Source organism: Lissotriton helveticus, chromosome 7 (assembly GCF_964261635.1).
Source record: "Lissotriton helveticus chromosome 7, aLisHel1.1, whole genome shotgun sequence".
Taxonomy (NCBI): Eukaryota; Metazoa; Chordata; class Amphibia; order Caudata; family Salamandridae; genus Lissotriton; species Lissotriton helveticus.
In genome coordinates, this window is record NC_136068.1 from 804080114 (window position 1) to 804105383 (window position 25270).

Consider the following 25270-nt stretch of genomic DNA (forward strand, 5'->3'; position numbering starts at 1 on the left):
TTCTGTGTGAGTACAGAAACCCTGCAACACTACCTGTCACTACTTTTCAATTTCAATATTGCCTTGAACAAAAGCAGGCATGCAAATAGGAAAAAATTAGTAAGGAATACATTAAGGAATCTTGGGAATTACCAGACAGATTTCGATGCCGGGGTGGGGATCGAGAAGTGTTTCTCAGTGGACAAACTGTGAGAGCACTTTAAGTGGATCACTCATATGTCAGGACATTCTACTGCACGGGGCTTGTAATGGTTCTGTGGTGAACTTGTCCTGTCATATGAGGGCTGCCCTAGCTGCTGTGATTACTGTAACACTTGGCCTACTTTCGAATTGGAGTTACTTGATGTTGAATTGTTAGGGCTGCTGTGGAATGCTCCCGGGCATCGCATATCTGGTAACAGTGAGCTCCAGGGTTAATTGTTGTATGCAAGAATTGGTTCCACCAACACATCCAGTCAGGGAGGCGCCATTATGGCCTTCACTGAATGTTTCTTTAATATGGTTTTATACTCTAGGCAGAATGAAAGCCATGCTTTTACAGAATTCTCTGCCCTTAATCGCCGCTCGAGAGACTTTTGAACTCGAGATTGCAAGGTCTTCAGCTGAGATCCAGGCGCTTATTAATACAAATTGCCCTTTCCATTTTATAGAAATGGTGAATTGTATCTTTAACATATCTGATACGACTGGCATTGTCCACCTATTTAAGACCATAGGTTCTGGACTTCTAAGCACCTTTCAGATGGTACTTGGAGTTATACCAAACTTCATACACTTGAGTTTAAGCTTCCCTTATCACAAGCAGATAATTATTTACAACTTAATAATTCTCTTGTTAAAGCTTTAGGTACAAAACCCTGGACACTGCAAATTTCACCAATTGTGTTTTACGTTCACACTTCGGGGAGTCATAAAGGGGTTATCTCCGGTCTATATAAAACACTTACTACACAATTATTCTCCAATCCTTTATCCCTTGATCTCCGTTCCAAGTGGCAATCCCGTCTAGGACTTTCCTATAAAGATGAACAATGGGTGGCTCCATTGGAAAACTTTTAGGTGAGCCCGGGAGGCTCACCTGAAATTTTGTTTATTTAAAATTCTGCATGATTGGCATTGGTCACCTGTAAAATTGCACAAAGCTGGCCTACTATCGCATACTAATTGTTGGAGATGTAATGCCCCCGGATGTGACATAGTCCACATTTTATGTGGCTGTCCCATAGTTAAAACCTATTGGTCTTATATAGGTCAGGTTCTACATAACACTGTTCCTTTACATTTACCACTTTCACCAGCAACTATTTTGCTACATGATTTAAGAGAATCTCCTTCCTTCTCCAATCCGCAATGTCGCCTTGTTCATACCGCATTAGCTACTGCTAAGATCTGCATATTAAGGCAATGGAAACCCCCTTCCCCGCCATCTCAGGAGAACTGGTTAGCATCAATGATTCAAACTGCCTCACACAAGAGAATTATATATAATATTCAAGATCAAATTGAAATGTTTTTACAAGTGTGGTCCCATTTCTTACACGTACTAGATGTCTCAACATCTTCTACCATCACCTAATTACCTTTGGTTGTTTCAATGAATTGTTCATTAAACCTTTTCATTTCTCTTACATTTCTTTTATTATATTACCTAGGTCATTGTCTCCTTGTAACTCCTAGATTGACATTTTCAATGTATTTTATACAAGTAGTAAATATATCTATGTTATATTCACAATAAATATAGTTGTGGTCCGGATCTTCTGGTAGAGCGTTAGCTTTTAATAATTCCGTTGATTTTTTAACAAAAGGTGTAAATATATGTTTTAGCACATCAATACTTCAATATCCTATGGTTTTACACTCATTAATAATTTATTGGCTTAATACTTGTTGGCTTAATACTTTAATATTATACAGTCAATATTTAATACTTTACGCCAATTGTATTAGTTTTATCCTGCTGTAATATGTTATACATTTTAACTGCTCCCTTTTATGATATTATTTCAATTGTGATGTATTTGTTTTTCTATTTATAGTTGCATTCATCAAGATCTCTTTATTGAAAATGTTATAGAATGTGTTCATTTTGTATATATGAAATGCTAATAGAAAATTATAACAAACTTCATACACTCCGTATTCTGAAACATCTTTGGAGGACTTCCCCTGATCCTGTTTCTAATAGCAGGCATGCTGATTGTCTTCTGTCTGGAACGCAATGGACATCCGAGTCACCAAGGAGATGGTAAAAGTGCTCCTGAAGCGGAAATACCGTGACCGAATGGTACAATACCAAGGAACGCCTCGCCTGAGAGAACTGAGTGCATCTTGGTTCCTGTCATTTCCTCCAGTCTGGATGGACTGCATCTTACCTGTCCTCCGATGCCTGTTTTGGGGAGAAGAATGCGTGTTAGACCTTTGTTTGACACTCCAAACATGTGAGCAACAGGACGCGAATGCTCTACTGGACCCGATAAAGGCCCATGTTCTGCAGTGTCCTCAGCGCATTCCTATGTTGTTGATGGCATTCCTTGAGCCATTAAAGGTTGTAACTACACCTGTTGGTATGAACACCGTCTCCTCAACTGGCACCCAGGCTTTGGACAGCACACAGGCTGCCCCAGCACCGGCTGCGGGCAGCGTGGAAGATCATCTGTGCTCAATTTACGTACTCTGCGAGGTATTACAAGTGCGGTCTACTGAGGAAGCAAGCAAAAAAAATGTTGCATCTACCAGCCAGGACACATAAACAATTGACTAATTTTTACTCATTTTGGCTCGTCGTGTGCTGGAAAAAATTTACCCTTTTTAATAAACAAGCTCCATTTGGTTTGAACTTTAAACAAATAGACACTGTTTAGACCTAGGGCCCGCAATTTTTTTTCTTTTTAAGTTTTTAAATGTTTTTAGAAGTTTTTAGACATTTTTAAAATTTTCAACTGAAGAAATGTTTTTACTTTAGTGTACACCAATATCTAATTAGAATGGTAGTTATAGGTTACATATGTCGTCCAGGCAGAAGAGGAGTGGGTGTTATTTTCCATATAGGTACCCTCTATAGGCGCAGGTAAAACACTGCAACTTTTCACCTATATCCTTCCCTACATTTGGAATGATCATGAGGATGATTTTTCATTAAAAGATCCCAACATAAGTTTTTGCGAGGAGAAGAACCAACATTATTCATCTTCATTTCATTAAGTTTGATCTTAATTGATGTTCCTGCTGTGCATCTGTGCGCATCCAAGCTTGAACGAAACTGCATTATTTATCTTATCGCTCTTATGCGAACGTATCTGTGTGCTTTCAAGCTTGAAGGAAAAGAAACTGATGTGTTAATATCAATTTGACTGCTTTATGCGTTTCCTCTTTTAATATATGAACAGTGCACTCGAGCTCCGTAATTGAATCCTAAATTTCTTATGTGCAGTCCATGTCTTTGATTTGAAGTTTCATCATTGTGGAAACGTAGGATTTCATGCCTAACACGTATATATAACTGTGGAAGGAACTGCCGTCGCTCCTACGCTTATTGAAATTTAAACAGTCTTGTTGTGCATGTAAAGCTCAAAGCTGTCATTCTGCTTGTGTGTCATCGTGCCTACGCTGAATATTATAATCTTGTTGACCTGGTAAAGTTTGAGCTGTCTGCTGTTTAAGAAGCCGTTTTTATGCCCATGATAATTGAATATACACAACTTCATCAAGCGATTAGAGCGCGAGCAGTCAGCAGAGGAAACAGCTGTCATTGCGTGGCTAACAATTGAATGTATACAAGTTATTGGATGAAAGGAGCACGAGCAGCGCCATCGCGTGGGTGCTAATTAAAAGTAAACAAGCTATTGAATGAGAAAAGCGCGAGCAGCATGAAGGGAGCTGTCATCGTGATTTAAATAAAATAACGCGATGACAATCGTTTTAACATCAAAGAACACTTCGTGTGCTTAAATATACTTGGGAATACGCACATTTAAATAACTTTGGACTGAATATTCAATCGAGTGTGCATCTCACCTTTCTCTGTATTACAGTCTCTGATGATTTCAGTCAAGTATTAACCAGTGTGTTATAAGAATGGTCTTGATTGGCCTCTACAATTTCTCCAGCTTTCTAGTGGATGCTGATTGGTTGCTACATTTTTCTTCATATTTTCTCAAAACAAGGACAATTGTTTGTAAAAAAAAAAAAACTTGGAGTTATATTTTAATCTGTTTTAATCTGTTCTTTTGTCCGGTTTAGGGTGTATAACCATTTTTCTATCTTCTTTTCAGTTGTGTCATTTTAGGATTTTTCAAAATGCAAAATGTTACAGCTGCCCCATTTTTAGGTTTCGCATGTCGAACGCAGCGCAAGCAGCGTTTCGCGCAGGCGAAAGCTTTTGTTTAGAGTATGGAGTGTAGTCCCGCCCCTCTGTTCCATCAGCTAGCTCCATAAATGGAGGCTAGCCATTGGAACAGAGATCTGTCCGTCAAAGCCGGAGCAGATTCGTGGGCGTTCCTGAGACTTTTAGGCTTTTGCCTACGTCATGCGGCTGTGGGTGGTGCTTTTTTTTTGTTTGGGGGGAGGTTTGTTTTGGTCATTGCAGGCCGACCGCCGCCGGAAGAAGTCCAGGTGAGTGCTTTTTCTTGACTTCACTTTCTTGCCGTTTGTCGTTCCCGCTGTCTGTGCCTTTCCCGCCCCCCCTCCCGCTGTCTGTGCCGAGCTGGCAGTTTTAGTTGTGTGCCAGGCTCTTTTGTCCCTCCGTGCATGCCCACGCTGCCTTCCCCGCGAGCCGCCGCTGCCAGTAACGGCTGTTCACGGTGGTGGCTCGATGACGGGGTGATTCCTCGTGGCGTTAATGTGCATTGCTGCTGTGCCGTGGCGTTTCTCCGCCTGAGCCGCCCTGCAGGAGGACTCCTGCCCATGTACCGGCTTAAGGGCCTCCTGGCTAGAAATTAACGGTTTGTGAGAACACATGCCCCATCACCAAGCACGATAGCTTTGCGTGCGAGGGTCTAATGGCGGGAGTTTACCGTTAACTGCCGCTTTGGCTATGAGGTTCGCAGTTTTCTGCAGCAGTTGTATGTCGGTTTGACGCTGGGGGAGGGTGACCTATTTGTGGTTGACAAATGGCATGCAAAAATTTGCTTACAGCTGCACCCGTGCATTAAATCAATATAAGGTCCTAGTTTTGAAATCGGCTGTTAGGCAGATTTGCTCTTTAGAGAGACTTGCTGTTTGTGTAACAGAAGAATAACATCTGACAAAGTGGCTTATTGCACCGCTGTCCGTGCCTTTCCCGCCCCTCCTCCCACTGTCTGTGCCTTTCCCGCCCCCCTCCCACTGTCTGTGCCTTTTCTGCCCCCCCTCCCGCTGTCCGTGCCTTTCCCGACCCCCTCCCGCTGTCCGTGCCGAGCTGGCAGTTTTAGTTGTGTGCCAGGCTCTTTTAATTAATCCAACAAAAAAAAAATTAAATCCCGCTCACGCAATCTTTTTCGACAGGTTTTATTTCCCTGCCGTGTTTGTAGGGGCCTTGACGTAAGCAGCTATGATAATAAAAGCGGCGCCCTCTCCCATTCATTTCCTTCCAGGCCGACCTGCGCTTTCTTCATCCGGAAATTTCACCTCACGCGGGCCCTGGAGGTTTGTTTTACAAACCAGAGGCTTCTAAGATGATAGTATGTCTCCTTAATTGTTCAATTTGTAAACCCAGCAGTCCTCCCGGGGAGATCAAAGCGACTCTCGGATAAAGGGACCCCCCCTGGGCCATCTGATAATGGGGAGCCCGGAGCCGCTCCCCTGGGGGCGCAGGCGCGCGCGCGCCGACACCTTGATATCAAGCTGGTCCTCCCAGGTCCCTTGAGACATTGTTTTACTGCTTCAGGTTGGTCAGCATTTTGATTTTAAACATGACGTTCATGTTGGCACTTTAAAACAACAGCACACAATGTACAATGTCGTTACCAGGTGGCATCCATTCCTTTGTTAAATTCATTTTTTCATTGCATGTTTATTTCAGTTATTTTAAGACAGCTGCAAGTTTTCTTAATTCTACTTTTGTTCATTTAATTTATCTTCCATGTACTTCTGGTGTTTGTGTTTACAATGCCAATAGCTTTTGAAAAGGCGAAACCGTTGCATTGTAAATGCTTGTTCTTATCTAGGCCTGGTGAACCTCCAATCAAATGGAAAAAATGGAAGGTAGTCTTTGAACGGTATGCCAAAGTATATGGACCTTCTCTCAGTGATGAAACCGTTTAGGGTCAGAAGGCCAAGATATTTTTCATGATTTACCCGATTTGCCTTCTTCAGAAGCAAATGGTTTAAATGAAAATGAAATCAGCATAAGAAAATTAGATTTACATTTTTTACCCAAAGTTAGTACTATTCTTGAAAGATATCAGTTCACAAAATGTATGCAAAATGAGGAAGAGGCCATTGAAACTTATGTAACTCGTTTAAGGAAGCTTGCATCTTCATGCAAGTTTGGAGTTCTCATTGATAAACGCATTCGCGATCAATTTATGTTTGGTTGTGGAATAGAAAGAGTTATGGTTAAAAGATGAGCCTCCACTTGAAGAGGTCTTAGCTGTTAGCTGTTGCTAAGCGTATTGAACATTCTTTTAAATTTGTTGCTATAATCAAAAAAAGTACGGAGAAGGATAACAAGGTCCAAGTAGTAAAGAGTAAAAGTGATAAATATGTTAAGTCAGATTCTAAAAAGACTGGAACTGAGTTTAAATATTTCAGATGTGGTAAGTCAGGTCATCTTGCAAATGACAAAAAAAGTCTGCTCTCAAACAAACCTGTTCTAAATGTAAGTTGAGAGGACATGTCACTGCATTGTGTAAAACAAAAATTAGATCGAAAGTAAAAGAAGTAGACATTTTTGAGAAAGCTTCCTCAGGATCTGATTGTGATGTTGAATTAGTTCAAACTATTGGGGAAAGTGGGGAAAACCCACCACACAAAAGTCCTAATCCTGTTGATGAAATATTAGTTGATGGTGAAAAAACGAAAGTATTATTTGACTCTGGTGCCAGAATCACAATTGTTTCTAATGAATTTTTCAATAGCAAGCTGAAGGGTAAAGTATCTCTTTTAAAACCTGACATCATTCCACTGGCATATGGTGAGAAACTTATAAAATTACATGGTTATTTTGTGGGTCTTATAGAATACTAGTCTAAACTTGTGTCTGGTAAAGTATATGCCTCGAAGAAGGGGGACAGCCTTATTAGCTGGATACACCAAGGTGATCTAGGTGGATATTTGGACCCTAATGCCAATCCTTGCATACAGTTGAAAGATAAAATTCTTAGTGTTGTAAAGGAGAAGAGAAATTTAATTGAAGGGAAATTAATTGAAGACAAGTTGCATGTGATTTAAAAAAAATGTTTCCAAATGTATTTAAGGAAAGTTTAGGTTGTCTTAAAGGCTACCAACTTAGGATACGATTAAAAAATGATGCTATTCCTGTGAGTTGTAAAGTCCGTGGTGTTCCATTAGCAGTAAAAGAAGATATGAGAAAAGAAATTGAAAAGCGTATTGATAATGAGATAATTGAGGAAATAGAAGGTTGTGAATGGATGGCTCCGGTCGTCGCTGTGCGGAAGCCGAATGGCGATTTGCGCTTATGCATTGTACTGAGGCAACTAAATAAATGTGTAATTGTCGACAGGTATCCCCTTCCAAACATTGCAGAGTTGTTAGTATTGCTAGAAAATGCTAAGGTTTTCAGTACAATAGATCTCACCTCTGCATATCACCAGATTGAATTAGAGGAGTCTTGCAGGGATTATACGTATTTTATCACACCTTTTGGCACGTATAGGTTCAAGAGGATGCCATTTGGTTTGGTATCTGCTTCCTCAGTGTTTCAGCGAGTAATGGAAAGAGTCCTAAAAGATGTTCCTGGTGTTTGCATATATCAGGATGATGTATTAATCTTTGCAAAGAATGAATCAGACCATGATTTAAGATTGAATATGGTTTTAGAAAGATTCAGTAAACACAATCTTACTGTAAAGGCGAGTAAGTGTAAATTCAAATCTGATTCTATAAATTACTTAGGACATAACATTTCTGGCAATGGTCTGAGACCGAGAGCTGAATTGATTGACACTATAAACAAAATGATTGCTCCTGAAAACAAAGCAGAACTCATGAAGTTTTTAGGCATGATTGAGTATTATGCAAAGTTTTTCAAGGGTTTTGCCAATTTAACTGTTAATATGAGGTGCTTGTTAAGGAAAGGTGTAGAATTTCAATGGTCAGATCTATGTGAGAATGAGTTTAATGAAATCAAACAAAAATTAAATTGTGCTCCTCCGTTAAAAAGTTCTAACCCTAAGATTAAATCCATTTTACTTACTTACGCTAGCGAAAAGGGGTTAGGTGCGGTATTAAAACAAAATGGTCCGGATGGCATGCAAACTATAATGTTTCTGTCTAGGAGTTTGAGAGATGCTGAAACCCGTTATTCGGTTGTAGAAAGGGAAGCATTGACTGTTTTCTGGGCGGTGAGAAAGTTAAAAAAAAATCTTTGGGGTTTGGATTTTGATGTCCACACTGATCATAAACACTTAGTGGAAATCTTTAGTAAGAAAGGATTAGATCTTATATCTGGGAGAATAACAAAATGCGTTATAGGTTTACAAGAGGACAACTTTGGAGTTCACTACATTCCGGGGGTGGATAATGGTGTGGCGGATGTTCTTTCACGCTTAGTCTCTAGTGAACATTTAGAAGATGAGTATTCTGAGTTAGACGAAGAGTTGGTTTATGCAGTTGATTATGATTTTCTATCTGAAAGGAAGTGGTCTGAAGAATTGGGAAATGATGATACTTTACGTGAAGTCATGTCTTTGCAGAGAAATGGTTAGACTAAAAGCAAAGAGGGTTCTGCTTTGACTAAGCCTTTTTGGGCGGTACGCAATGAATTATCGGTTGATAATGATTTGTTATTTAGTGGGACAAGGTTGATTCCTCCATCAAGTCTTAGGAAATAATTAATTGATGTAGTCCATGTTGCTCATTCAGGCTTATCTAAAAGCAAGGAGAGGCTTCGGATGTCATATTGGTGGCCTGGTATGGACAAAATGGTTGAACGTGTGATCAGAGACTGTTCTCATTGTAACATTAGTGACAAGTCGTATTGCACACGTACTCAACCCATGATTTTAAGAAGACGTCCTGATGATCCATGGCAAGACATAGCTTAGGATTTAGTGGGTCCCATACAACACAGGGATTCTCAAGTGTTTGTATTGGTGGTCATTGACATGTATTCAAGATGGCCAGAGGTGTTATTTTTGTCTGGTATTGATTCTAGCAAAATTATTCAATGTTTAAATGAGTTATTTGCTAAGGAAGGTTTTCCTGTAACCGTTTTATCGGATAACGGTGTTCAATTTGTTTCTAAAGAAATGGAGCATTATTTATCCTGTAAAGGTATTACCCATAAGACTTGTTCTCTCTATCACCCAGAGGCCAATGGTATGGTTGAGAGATTTAATGAAGTGATTAAGGACACCATTAGTTTAGCTAAGAACATGTCATCTGATTGGAAAGAATGTGTATTGACAAAAGTGGAAGAATATCGTTATATACCTCATACAACGACTGGGAAAACTCAATTTGTGTTGTTTCGTGGGAGAATTCCTAACACACCTGCTGAACCTTTTTGGGTTAATAAGTATGAAGTGTTGAAGGGTAAAGAATGTGTGTGCAACAAGGAAGAAGTTATTAAGAAAGAGAAGGATAAATCTGAGCATAGAAAGGCGTATTTTGATGTTAAAAAAAGTGTCAAGAAAACAGTTGTGCGTGTTGGTGATATGGTCATGATCAGACGTCCTGGCATGGTGGGTAGTTCAGAAACTAAGTTCATGAAGCCAATCAAAGTAATTAAAATCTTCAACAATGCTGTTCAGACACAATATCATCATATATGGAATTTAAATAGAGTAGTGATTGTTAGAAAGGAATTGCAAGGTGAGTAGAAGATTGTTGCCAAGGATGAGAAAAGTGCAGATTGAAAAAATCATAAAGGGATTGACTTTAGAAATGTTAGGTTTTCTACAAGAGTTACCTTACTGATTTTGTATTGCTTTAATACTATATGTATTACTCTTTCTTTTTTTTTTGTGTTGTGTTTTTGGAGGGAAGGAGACGTCTGATATTTAGCACTGTACCTTTAATAGAATGTCATAGATATCATTAGCTATGTCAAGCATGCAGTTATCATATGAAAGTTCTAATGTAAGTCAGTTGATGTTTGTTAAGACTTTCATGTGGATGGGATCTTATTCCTGGATTAAACTTCATTTTAAGAAGCAACCTGTATCTTGGATTTATTTATGAAGATACTTCAGTAGGACCCTTGGGGAGACCTGTGGGTATATATTCATCATGTCTTGCTTAGACAGACAAAGGAGACCGTGACTTCCCAGCTGACACACTGACCAGAGACGCTGAGGTTCCTACATGCAGACGCTTCAGCTAGCAGTGGTCTAACATCCCTCGTGGGGTGTCCAACTCGAGACCAGGACGGTGTCCCATATTCTCTACTTACTCAGGTAATGGGGTTGACTAGACCTTAGAGGGATTCTTGGCATAATGCATAACACCTACACAGATGCTAGGTACATTTAGGTAAATCTAGTTATCGAGACCTCGTAGGAGTATGCACTTTCTTATCATGTGTTTTATGTACTTTTATATAGTCATGATGACTGCAAGATGGTAGAACTGTACCATCCCTTTACTTTCACAGTACTGCTAATCATATATCTCTGCTACTGTCTAATGGGTATTACAGCAAATCTATTTTACTCAAGAATAACAACTGTTCAATAAATTCTTATTGAAACTCCCAGTCTGTTTATTCTGTGTATCTTTGAGACAAACGACTGAGCGAAAAGTAGTATATTGTTTCCACGATCCTGAGGGATCAGGGCTGTCATGTTCTGAGGTTACTAGAAACTATCCGCTCCCTGATAAGAGGAGAATCTAGTGGCCCTGTGAGCTAGCTAATGCAACCAGGATAACATATCCAGTGGGGGTGCTCAAAACCAGTCTTCCACCAAACCCACAGTTTATGTTATCTGAACGCGCAGATCCTGTATAGGATATATAAGAACTACACAACACCCCTTTGCTGTGTGCTGTGTGGGGTTGACCTGCACTGGCTGTTTCTGCCAAGGATAGGACCAAGACTTTGCTGTGTATCCTGCTTGAAGATCGCTAAGGACTTGGCTCAGGGACACGGAGACTTCATTTCCTCAGTCTTCCTGCACCTGGAACTGCTGATTCACCTGCCACAGAGGGAAATAACAACACTAACGCCGGTGAGCACCGCAGCAATCTGCAGCGAAGGCGTGGGCACTGCTCGTGAAGTGCAGGATGCACCACCCAACTTAAACCACATTCCAGATGCTTGTCGATATTGCACCATACCAAATCTGATGCTGTTATCAAGGCCGCTGCCAGCACCGGAGCCGAGGACACCGCTCGGGAAGCTCACAATGTGCTGCCCCAACTCGCGCCACAGCCCCAACCTCACCAATGCCGTGGAGCTGATACCTGATATGGGTGACCTCCCGAATCAATTGACCCCGCATCATCGTAAGGTACCAATGCCTCGACGCCCTCGCAATGTCACCTCCCCGGCAAAAACGAGGAACTGACACCTCACCTCCCTTGTATCACAGACAGGAACCAACACCTCACCTCCCCAGTGGTCATAAGTAATGAGCGCCCTCCAGCGCCAGCGAAGCATCACCTCCCCAATGTGTTGCACCATCTTTGTTTTCATCATTTATCAAGGTACTATTCTTTGGGGTCCTTGTGACTCCGGGCCCGACGCCGTGCACCTAGTGGTCAGTGCTGTACTTCAGGATTTTTCATCTGTCATGACTTCTTAATAGCCCCAAATAGAGCTATTTGTTGCTACAAGCTTTTATTTTTGTTAGTTAACCTATTTTTGGTGACATCTGTATGTATGTATATGGTGGATTTTTGTTGTTTTGTTCTTGTTTTGTTTAGATAAATATTTCTTATGTGTGGTGTCCATTTGTATTGTTTTCACTGTGTTACTGTACGTGTGTACAACTGCTTTACATTCTGCCTCTGAAATAAGCCTGTCTGCTTGTGCCATGCTAACAAGTGGGTGAGCAGGGGTTGTCTAAGAGTGTAACTCCCTTACCCTGACTATAAGCAAGGGTCTCTATTTGGACAAAGGTACAAACTATTGCCAACTAGAGACCCCCATTTCTAATAAGCAGCCTTTGTTTTTTGTTTGTATGGTTCATTATTCAGCAGAAAGGAGACATCATGATGGGCAAGATGTCGTCCATGAGCTCGGACGTGTGAGCTGCCTGCACCCGGTCTCCCTGTACTCACACTTGTTGGATAATGCCATGGTGAAGGAGAAAAGAAGTTAAGGTGCAACAATAAGGAAACGAAAAGTGTTAAGCTTGCAGTGACGGGCTCGCTGCTTTTTCAAGCTTCCCATATTTATACCCGATTGAGCCTAATGCTGTTATGAGGAAGGAGGAGGGAGGACAAAGCTGAGGACGCTGAGGCAGCACAAGGCGTTGTGCATGGGAGACTGTAAAACTCACAGAGGCTTTTCTGCTGGAGGTCCTCGCTGCATGTTTGGTATCGCGACTACAGTCATATCAGCGGGGCTAAGGCAGCTTCAGAAAAGTTACTGGTGTGCACCTTGGTGTTGGAGGGTCCTTGTTAACGCGGCAGCTACACTTTACGGCGGCCAATGAGGGGAGGGCTACACAGTCGTCACAATGCCTCCCGAGGCTGGGAAAGGGAGGGCTCGCCCTCTGATTGATCCGGCTGGGGCTGGATCAGGAGCTAAAGTGGTGAACAGCAGGAACACGGCCAGTACATGTGTGGGTAGTAAAACTGTTAAAATGGATACAGTTTTACCAGGTAAGAAATTGGTCAAGGACGTCATGGGTAAGCGCACTATTCCTCTTTTATTCTCCGGGGCAAAGGAAAGGAAGAAAACTATACACTCCCCTTAATCTGAGGTTCCTTTGTAGGGGACAGGTGGTGTGAAGGTCTCTAACTATGAAGGGGGGCACTGTGCTGGGGTGAAGACTCTGTTACTATCCATACAAATATAGTACATGGTGACCTTGGAGCAACAGTAATATCATTATCCGGTGCAACTTCACTGATTGATGATACCGCAAAGGGCGCAACCAGTATAATGCATGTAGCATTTCTACTCCTGATGGAGCGCCAAGTCTAGATGCATGGGAAGTGGCCCAAATGTCAAACATTGAACATTCTAGCACTGGCATGAAGACGGATGTACAAAGTACAAATACCTACACAAAATAAGTAGACTCTGGTGATTACTTTGTTTCCCTGATGGATCATTCAGACTCTTCCAGTGATGACGTAGAATAAAGTTTGAAGTCTCATGTGAAGACTGATGCGCATGGGGCCGGTGGCAGCGACCTCATTAGCACACACCTGGAGGATACAGGAGGGGATACACCTGATGACAGTCCCCGGACAGTGCAAAGGAACCCATATGCTAGAGAAGGAGCTAAGCAAGTAGATAACAGCAACGCTTTACAGTGGGATTACTCCATCACAACTGAGATCAGTACTGGCACTGAGGCGGTCGTAGAAAATACACTAGGTCCATCCGAAGAGGTCTCACTTCAGCTGGCAGGGTCAGGGGACGGGCGCGGTGGGAGAGTGGGGGTAAAGTTAGGAAATTAATCCACAGCATCAGTAAGTTGGTGAAATCTAGAAAGTTGAGGCTTTTTCGTATGAGAACTGAGCAAGGGATAGCACCCATGTTTATCCAATGGCTAATTTAGGGTTTAGAATCTGTTCTTTGACTGTCTGTCGGTTAAACAACTATAATAAGGGACAAAGAGTGGCTGCAGAACTTCATATGATTGAACCTAATATAGTATGTCTACAAGAGACACATATACCATGGGGAAAGCGTAAAATGCTATCAGAATTGGGGTATGCAGTCTTAGCAGCCTCACAGAATACAACGACTCGTGGGGTGGCGGTGTTAGCCAAATCTAATATACAAACATCTGGATGTACCTCAATAGAGAGCCATGGTTCGTGAGCTATTTTGGAATGTGTCTTTGGGGTTCAAAATTCACGCTGTGTACACTATTCGGCCCAGTTCTTTAGTATTTAAATCTCGAGCTTGCTACATGACCCCCCCTCTTGTGCTATGTGGGGATTTCAATATTAATTTGGTAGGAAGGGAATTACAATTAGGTATTCATAGCTATAAAGGTAGGAAACCAAAGGTTTTTAAAGCATTACATCATTTACTCTCTGATCATTGTTTGATAGATGTTTTGGGGTATGTTTCATATGTCAGATTCAGGGCATACATTTTATTCTCACCCACAGGGTAAATTAGTATGGCTTGATTCTTTTTTATATTCCCTCTATTAGTCACAGGGGCTCAGATAAAAGTCCTTCCTAGAATCACCTCTGACCATGCTCCAGTGCTGTTGGAAATTCCCGCACTTGGTATTAATCCTACTCCAAGGATGTTTACTTTTGATAGGAAGCTTCTTCTGGTTAACACTTTTACTGATCATATGAGAAATTAGATTAGGGATTTTTTTTCAAAACAATCGTCACTCTACGACGTGTGGGATGGTTTGGGACACATTCAAAGCTTGTTTTAGAGGGGAAGCCCTGAGTTACGGATTGTATAAACAAAAGCAGGCTAAAAGTATAATTCAAGAATTATATAATAAACTTAAGGCTGCTGAAGAAAATCTAGTAAGTGTGATCCTGCATGGCAATAACACTATGGATCTGCAAACTAATGTGGCCAGGTGTAAGGCTAATTTTAAACTGGCATGGAGCAAAGAAATCGCTCTAAAATATCAGCTGCATAAAAAAGAATGCTATGAGTATGGTGAGGCTACAGGGCGCTGTTTAGCTCAAAGACTGCGCTCAAAAGAGGCCGCACAAAGAATTGATGGTATAAAGGATGCATCGGGCAGCTTGGTTAATGATCCCCAGGAGATTCTAGAAATCTTTCATAATTTTTACAAAGAGCTTTATACAGCATAGAAGATATGGGGTGGGCCATCAGGCATCTGTAGATCCAAAATTTACCATTAAACAGGTAGACCTGGAAGAAGTAGAGATATTGGATAGCCCTATTACTATTGATGAACTGGAGCAAGCCATTAATATTATGACGATCGGTAAGGCAGCGGGTCCAGATAGACTTCCCTCAGAGGTCGATCAGACCTTTTTTCAAGATCTCAAAATGGAACTACTGGCCATATTTCAAGCAGCTCAAAGTGGTGATGTACCGCAATCTGGGATGAGGCTAACATTGTGGTATTTAATAAGAAGGACAAACCATCAGACCTTCCAGTGTCTCATCGTCCGATCTCACTTACTAATTGAGATGGTAAGATTTACGCTAAAATTCTTGCTAACCGAATGGCTAAGGTTATCGCCCCTTTGGTTTCCCTAAGACAACATGGTTGTATACCCAGTAGGGGGACCATGAATCATATTGCCAGAGTAGTGACTCTGCTTGATATTGCTCATGCTGAATCCAGGGATTTAGGACTCATTTTGCTCGATGCCGAAAAGGCGTTCGACCGTGTGGTGTGGGATTTCCTTTGGGGAATCCTACAGCAGATGGGATTCGGCCATCTGACCCTGTAACGGCTTTTCCCTGAAATCGAACATCTAGCATATGAATTTGAAAGCATGTCAGGCTATAAGCTTAATACATCTAAAATGCATATTCTCTGTACTAAACAAATCTTATTTAATGATTCTCAAATCATTAATGAGGTCACCTATTTGGGCATTAAGATACGAGTGTGTCTGAAAAAGCTGGTGGAGGTAAATTGGGGGGCTATTTCTTGAAATATTAAACAAGCACTCGAAAGATGGGAATGTTTCCATCTTTCCATGGTCGGCAGAGCTAATGTTCTTAAATGAAGATTCTTGCGAAAGTGCTATCCTTTTTTATAGGGATGCCGTTGAAACTATCTCATGTGCAACTCCAGAAGTTACAATCACGCGGTTCTTGAATCCTTTGGGCCCCAGGGAAACCACATAGAGCTGCATGTTTTATGACTCTTCCCCAGGATAGAGGTGAGTGGTAAGTTCCCGACTTTGCATTACATTATTATGCTTGTATTCTCTCAAATATACGGGTATTACTGGCTGGAGAAGAAGGGGACAATCTCGCCGAGGCCTCATCAATCTATCAGATGGTTTTGGGGACTGAGGTTAAAAGTTGCTTATTTAAAAGAATATAAGGAAGCTATTATAACAAAAACTTGCTTTAAAATCATAAGTGCAGTCTGTAAGGCTTGGAAGACCGTGTGGAAAAGCCAGCAGATCGAAAAAGTATCATTCTATACACCCACATCTACAGTGAGGATTTTCCCATTGATATTTCAGGATTATGTGGCAGGAAAATTGAGACGTTTGGGTATTATGTAAATAGGTCACTTTTATGAGGGTGGGGGGCTATGTTCTTCCTTATCAACCTTGGCGGACAAGTATTATTTACCTAGGTGTCAATTTTTTAAAAGTGTTTGCAAATTTGGAACTTCCTAGGTAAACAGGCAACTATGATAACACAGCATAAGATAGTAGAAGTCATCAGATGCCAGGTAACAATTGGTGCTCTTTATAAAGTGCTACAAGCCTCTAAAGTAGAGGATTAAGAGAAATACGATCTTAAATGGATGAATTCTTTGGGAGAACAAGCTGTGTCCTTAGAAAACTCGATTGATGTAGCTGCAAAGATTCTTTTAGCTGATAAAAGCACAGTAGTATAAAACATTATTTAATATGTACCATACCCCAGGAAAAATGAAGAAATGGGGGGGTGAATGACTGGAAATGTTTCCGATGTGGTGCAGATAATGCCGATATGCTTCATGAGTTTTATTCATGTACTATGTTGGCTGTGTTTATAGGACATATTGAAAGGTTTCTATCAGAGGTTACAGGAGTTGCTATTAAAGTCTCACCCTCTATAATGTTACTTGGGACTGGGGAAGACCGACGGCAAGGGATGGCGATGTACAAATCTAGGTATTTTATTTTTGTCAATATGGCAGTTGCACAGTTGTGTTTAGCGTCTGCATGGTTACATCCTGATGCACCATCTTTTGAAATGTGGCGTGCTAGGTTTTACTGTACCTATAATTTGGAGTTTAGTCTGTATTCGGTTAAAGGGCCCAGAAAGCAGTAGCTTGGTATGTATATATGGGGGGGCTAAGATTGATCACCTGACTAGTTGAAATCCAAATGGTATAGTTTGGAGGAGAATGAATTGCAATCTTACGTTGACTTATGATTTATATGTATTAAGTTATTGTGGATACTGTGGATTTCTATTTAAAAAAAAAAGAGGCCTCATACATCATCCCCACTTGCTGCTTCATCAGTGAAGACAGGGCACACTTCTACCAACCTTGATTTGTAAGTCCTTCACCTTTCCTCTGGTGACACGTGCCTCTTGCTGTTAAGCAGTACAAAAGGGGGTGGTGATGGATGGAGCATCTGAACCAATCAAACACTCACACCCAGTCAACCGATCTGGGTTTAATCCATCACCGTTCTTTAGCCCACTCTGCCACCCCAGTTCAGACATGGCCATCTGCAAATCAGTCTGACCCTATGCCTCATGGGAACAGTCCAGCCCAAACTGCCAAGCCATGCCTTTCCTGGACCGGAAACAAGCTTTCCGAAGACCGGTTTCTGGCATTTCAGCCGTCTTCAGCCCGGCTTGCTTGAATACAGTGGCAAAGTGAGCAAGGGACTCACATCTGAGCATACCCTGCCAATTTATGGCCAACAAAGCGGTACAAAAGGGGGTGGTGATGGACGGAGCATCTGAACCAATCAAACACTCGCACCCAGACAACAGATCTGGGTTTAATCCATCACCCCCCCCCCCCATGTGCACCGTATGCCTTTGCACGGCGGAAATGCCGCCGTGTAAAGGCATGTTACTCCAGGCTTCCTAATATGGCTGGCGGTGTCTGATAGACACCTCCAGCCATGTTAGTGCTGCGGACTGAAAAACGATCCCCCAGCCATCCTAATCTGGCGGGTGGTCTTTTTCAGTCCGCAGCGGTTTTCCTGCATCCTCCGGGCCGGCGGTGGCTTCCGCCGGCACGGAGGATGCGGGAAAACCGCCATCATAATCGGCCCCATAATTCGTAATTTGTGCCAGGCGCAACATTTTGCTCAGAAGCCCACTGTCGGCACTATCAAAGATTGGAGTGCCGAATACTAAAATTGATTTCAGCTCATGCTTCTTTAATCCACCACCCTGCACTTCCTACCTCTACATCAAACTAAGAAGGTTATTTTTCATCCCTGCTTTCTCCCTTTGTCCCTGACTTTCCATCTTTCTCTTCCTTCTTCTTTCCCTCTTTTGTGTTTATCTCTGCTGTGAATGAGAAAAAATAAGTGCAGATCCCTAAATATGAATGTCAGTGTGAGCCCAACTTACAACCACTGATTAAATTAAGCACTGGAAGAGGTTTTAAATCCCTACCTGATGTAGGAAGTGAGAGCATAATTCCAGGTAGTAGAAGAAGCTGTGCTTTTCAAGTGATAAGCAGATAATCTGAATGTAATTAAAACACTCTCTGAGGAAAGAAGGTTACTGCATGTACTGGGTGGGGCACGTACTTGAGTATGAGTAACCAAACCCTGTGCAAGTAGGTGTTTTCTCATTATGTGGCTGATCCATCCTGTACAGAGTGCTGAGCCTAGCACTGTCTCATTATTCTTCTTAAATCATGTGGGTCTAGCTGGCAGGGTGGTAATGCAGAACCACTTTCTTACAAAACCCTGCTCAATCTACTTTCACACACGTGCACAATCCCCGACCCAGCATGGGCAATCTTAGGAGACAAGACCTTGGAGGCTGTTCTATGTATTAAGTATGAAAACTGGATTACTGTACGGGGATATATTTGGACTTTCTACCACAACCATGGCCACTTTTACTCAGTCCAAAACACACTGGCCCATCAGACATGCTCTGCATCTGCTTCATTAGCTCCAAATCAAAGAAAGGATCCCATTCAAAATCCTTTGGTTGGTGCCACAGTGTTACCAGAATGACAGTTCAGTGTGCTAATTGCTCACAGCTCAAGTGCGTCAGAAAGGGTATTCGGAAACACGGTACCCTTTCTACTGTACTGAAGGTCTGTCCACCTCATTTAGAGTCGGACGAACCTTCAGTATGTCAGCAGGGGAGACTACTCTGTCTCCACCGCTGAGATACACATCCAATGGCCCGATGGAGTAAGGGCCACCGGATGTTATGTCATTTGTCTGCCTGGCCTATTTAGAGTGGGCGGACAAATGACGTTTTTACTTTCACTTAACACCATTCAATATGTAGCGGTAGGTGAAAGTTAAAACATCTCAATGACCCCTACACCTTTGGAGAAAACCCCTATGACAATAGGGTCATTGTTTTTATTTTTTTAAAGAAAATCCTGCTGTGGAATTTTCTTTTTGAAAATAAAAAAAACATTAAAAGCCTGTTGTACTGTTCCATCATGTAGACAGAGCCTTTTGGCACACTTTCAATACATTAACAGAAACCACCTTGATGCAGTTCCTGGGGCAGCAGACTTCCCTAAATTTGGGGTGCAGTTAATCCATGAGGGGGGATGGAGTAAAATACTGCATCTCCCTGACTGAGTAACCACACTCTAAATCAGACCCTTTATTTTTAGCGAACCTCTCTTAATGTTGTACATAATTGCAATCAATGATATTGTATGATAATGTCTGGAATAACATCAAAGAGTGTACTCTGAGCTTATATTTTCACAGGAATGGCTAGTGCAAGTCGATTTATTCAGACTCAGTGGCAGCCAGTAATTTTAGCAGGAAGAGGTCAGGTGGGACACACATGCACACTTGCTCCCACCCATACATTAACAAACATGCACACACACACCCATTAACAATACTCACTCACAAATACATACACATACATTCAAACATACATGCATGCACGCACACACCAACCATCAAAAACATAAAACTTACCTTCACAAGAGCTCTCCAGGAGGGAGGACATGACGGTCCCTAGAGGGTTGGGACTGCTGCCTTCCCTCATTGGCTGACCATAGGTCCCTAGAGGGTTGGGCAGTCTCTAGAGGGTTGAGACTGCTGCCTTCCCTCATTGGCTAACCATAGAGGGATGGCAACAGCACTCAGTCGTCACCGAGTAGGAGGTGTCAGTGACATACATTCAGCCCTGGGCAGTACAGGACTAAAAACTGAAGCACCCAGGTCTGAGGCAATCAGTGACACTCCCCCTCATCATGAGGGGGCAGTACTCGAGGCACTTTTGTAAGACTGAGGAGGTCACATCCACAGGACTGTGAAATCCTCAGCCTGGCAGCATGGCGCTTGAGCATTTAGGCCAGGTGTATCTCCTGGGTGCCTGACCTGAACATGAAGAGTGTCTGTCAGGCTGACCTTTGCTCAGCCTGAAAGGCACTCTTCTTGTGCAGAAAAAGGTAGGTGGAGTGGACCCTCCACCCAAATGGACCAGACGCAACTGTTCAGACTCTCCTAAATCTTGTACTTTACCTCACTTAGAAGCAGTTTTTAAGAACTAATGTTTCTATACTGGAGTTCTATCTGGCAGTGGTGGATGAACAGAAGCAGAATGCACAACTTATTTTTGTTATACGCATTATGGTACCTGCCCATGTCTCTAAACGTACCTTCATTTAGACCAAAGCATATTGTGTGAGGGATGGGAGGAAATAGAAGCTAGGAGGCTTGATCTGCTTTTCAATTTGTGCTTCTCTATTCACAGAATGAATTTCACACACAAACTGTTTAATGTCTTTTCCTGGGTTCCTGATTTTCTCTATTTGATCACTCTGCTTTTTCTTCTCTTTTACAGGTCACTCTTCTCCAGACGGAAATCCCAAGAAGGCTTGAAAGAAGAAAAAAGGACAGGGAGTATCTTGAGGTTTGTATGATTTGACTGGGGCTGAGATAGTGTTCTTCATAACCACACCAAAAGTGTCAAGAATGGGATTTCACACTCTTTCTAGGGATGGGTAGGAGAAAAGAAGTACTGGTGGAAGGTAGGTCTTGTCCATGTTCTTTTTTCCCACTCCCACTCACACTTTTGTAGTAAAATAAATAGTGGTGGAAATCCCCACGCACGGGCTAATCCACTTGGAGAGTCAGGAAAACACAAAAAAATCATATAGGAAGAGAAGAAAAGAAAATGATTCGTAATTAGCCAATTTGGCTGATTCTCTAAGGCCCCATATCTGCCTTTTTTTACTCATCAACCCATTTCCTGGAACTTTACCCCAAGGGTTGTCTTGCCGTACTGAGCAAAGCAAAGGAGGAAACGTCTCCAAAATAGAAAGAACGTGCCCGCTTTTACTTTTAAACAAAATCTGCCCTTTGTTATTGGGCTGCCTGTAACAGGCGTGAAATACAATTTGGCATCAATGTCAAAAATCAGTGACAGCTTCTTAGAGTCTTCCAAACCCGTTCCCACAGTGTGCGGCCCTGACCCCGCTTCCTCAGTGTCTGCTCTCAACCTTGCTCCCACAATGTGCATCCCCGTTTGTAAAAAAATTGAAAAATTCCCTTATCACTCACCACCCGTGCCGCAACTCTCCTGAGTTGCAGCTGCGCTTCTCCTGTGGAGAATCCACCAGTCTTCACTTCACTCCTCGGGCATATACTCTTCATGCCCAAAGTTTTCCTCTGGTTTACCATCTCCACCGGTCGACGTTCCTAGTGGGATTCCCTTCTCTGCATTTTCAGGCTCCTCGTGGCTCCGCCTCTTGACCGCTGCATGAACTCTTCCTGTTCCAGTGTGAGGACCTTTTCTTCTCCTTGTGGGGTCCCGGAATGGCCTTCTTGTGGGTGGGTTCCTCCTCCTTTATGTATGGGAGAGGCTGGGAGGAATGGTTTAATCCTTTCTTTCTCTATTATCTTCCAGGTTCGTGACGTTCTCTGCATTTTCCTGTGGAACACTGGATTTACACCCGGTAAGTAGTGGGCTGCGAGGGACTCAGTGTTGGGCTCTCTCCCACACATATCTAGGTAGATTCATTTTGTGCAAACAATTCTGACCACAACTTGTAATATAATTTTTTACTTAACATTCCAAGATTCCAGCAAACTACTCCAGGTACAGGGCTTTAAGTGGATTGAAAAAAGTGGAAGAGGGGTCTCTAAAAGGAGCATAGCTTGTGTAATTAAGGGTGTGCATAAACACGTAAAACACATTTCTGATTCCCATAGTGTGCCACCCAACCAGTATTTTGATTTCTCGCTATGGTTTCTGTGATAGGCACCAGCTATACCATGGAATAAAGGACATACACCCACCTAAACCCAGCCAGATCTATTGCCTTTGTCAATGGTTGTTAGTAACCCCGGGCAGAGCTGGTGTAGTGCTACTATGCAGAGTTCCACGGAGTTGGGAAAAAACTCAGTGGACATCCGCTCCACTCTCTGCCTCCACCCCCCTAATAAAAAATATTAAAAAATTAATTTATAAAGAAATAAACACACTTGCTCATTTCTCGCAAGATGTACGTCCGACGTAGGGTGCATGGAGGAGAGAGGCGGCAAGGCGGAGGAGGGCAGCCCGGGGACACCGCAGTACAGGTAAGTGTGTTTATTTCTTTTTAAATTCATTTTTAAATATTTATTATTAGGGGGAGTGGAGGTGGGGAGCCTATTTTAGGGGGGGTGGCTAGCTAACTCCGCTCTGCTGCATAGTCAGAGTTTTGCCTAAACTCTGCGTTCTCAGCGGAGCGTGGAGTAAGCAAATCTCAGCTCACTCCGCTGGCAGAGCGGAGTTCTCTGCCTGCCCTTAGTTGTTAGCTGTTTAAGGTAAATGAGTCCCAAAATAATTCCCATTAACCAGTACGGCTTCCGTCTGGGAACTGGCACCATCACAAATTTCCTCGCCGTAGGTTTAATGGCAGACAAAAGCTTACAACAACGAAAAAATATGTTTTTATGCTTTATCGATTTTAAAGCCTCGAGTCAACAGAGACATCTTATGGCATAAATTGAAGCAGTGGAGCCTTCCAGAAACAATACTGAGACCAATAATGGAACTATACACTGACACGTGGATGTAAGTAAAAATAGCCGATGGAAAGACGCTTAACAGAAAAATCTACACAAATGAGTGCCTAAAGCAAGGATTCGTCCTAGCGCCAAACTTATTCAACCTTTCCATGGCCGATTTTTCACCAAGGCTAGACGAGATCAACTCGCATCCCCCACGTTTGGGCTTACTACCCATTACACATCTATCTTACACCGATGACGTAGTGCTCCTAAGTTACACAAGAATTGGCCTGCAAAGAGTGATCAATGAATTAGAGAACTTCACCAAGACCAATTTACTAGAGATAAATGTCGCTATGATTTTAAGCTGACACGTACATAAACAATCCCCATTCAAATTCAGCAATGCAAAACTGGAAGTGGTTAGAAGTTACAAATACCTAGTTATATATGTGGACAACAGATTAACCTTTCAAAAACAGAATGAAGCCATACAAAAAAAGGGAAACGGCCTAACATTTGCATTCTTTTCAGTATCAAAGAGTCTAAAATGCCCATCTTTCACTTCATTATTAGCGATCATGAAAGCAAAATTTCTATCAACTTTAGCATAAGGAAGTGTAGTTCACCACGGGAAAGACAAAGTAACGCTGGACAGCCTCCAAACACAGGTGTACAAATCTGTATTTTCTTTACCACGTAACTCCTCACCGGCACAGGTATGGTTGGAATTTGGACTGCAACAGCTACACAGAAGATATGCAACAATAAAAACCTGGTATAAAGTCTAGAGCAACCGAGAAAAAGAGACCAACAATGCGCTCTTAAACACACTACAAGGCAATCTCCGGTTTGCCTACAGCGAGTATCTACAATCATCTCTACAGCTTACCAATATGGCAGACCTTTGGCAGCGGAACTTACCATTTACTTCTTTTTAACAAATATTAAAGAAGGTGGCAAAGCAACATTCGCTAATGAAGGATAAACCTAAGCAAGCGAGCTTGCTCGTGGATGGTCTTGCAATTGTATACAAAATCCCAACCAGCAACATATTTAGGTCTGTCCTTTTCTCCCTATTTAAAGACTATGGGGGTCATTAGGGTGGCGGGCGGATTGCCCCCACCAGGCTGGCGGTAGCCACCGCCGGCCTGGCGGTGGCAATCCTCCTGCCATCCTCAGCTAAATGCCCCCCCGCCATATTAGTATGGCGGGGGGACAGCGGTGGACGGAAAGACCGTCCGCCGCTTTTCTGCCCCGGGCGGAAAAGGTTTAATATGGTGGCGGTGTCTATCAGACACTGCCAGCCATATTACAATCGGCCAGAACAGATGCCTTTCAGTGGCGGCGATGCCGCCACGGAAAGGCATGCGGTCTTCACTTCGGGGGCCTCCTGCGGGCCCTCGAAGTGAAGGCGAGTTGGGGGGTGCACATATACAATGCGTGCGGTAGGCACCGCGCGGTGCCTGCCGCTTTGTGTATGCAAATGCATACATGCATTTATAGCATTGTGGCAGGCGGTGCTGAGAGCACCGCCCGCCACAATGTTATAAATGCAGGATGCGCCCACCACTGTGGCGGGCGCATCCTAATACCCCCCACGGGACCCCCGCCCTTATGGCGGGCGGTCCCGAATTCCGATTGGATGGCGGGCCGACTAAGTCCGCCCGTCATCCTAATGACCCCCTTAGTTGTTAGCAATACGATTTGGAATGCTGCTGTCTAATGCAAACCAGCCAAGCTGGAGGTACCAGGGCCCAAATTCATGTAGCCTTTGTGAATTTTCAATACAGGATTTTATTCATTTAATATGCATCTGCCCAGCCGTAAGCCATGATCGGCGTAAACTGCTGAAGAGATCATTCAATGCAAGAGGCATTCACTCTTGTAGAACCGCAATATTAAATTGTCTCGATCTGCATGACCCACAGCTTAACTATCATTTAATCTTTTTTTTTATTAATTACGAGAAAGTATCAAAAAACGCTAGAGGCGATGCACAATGGCACTTTAGAAACTATGGACAGTGTCTCCTTTTTATCATCAAATGCATTGTATAATTCACCTACCTTGTATACCCTATGTAACCATGACCCACAGATTACCTGTCACTCAGCAAAATTCTTTAAGCACAAACCTGAAGAAATATCATAAATTGGTTATGGGAGTAGCA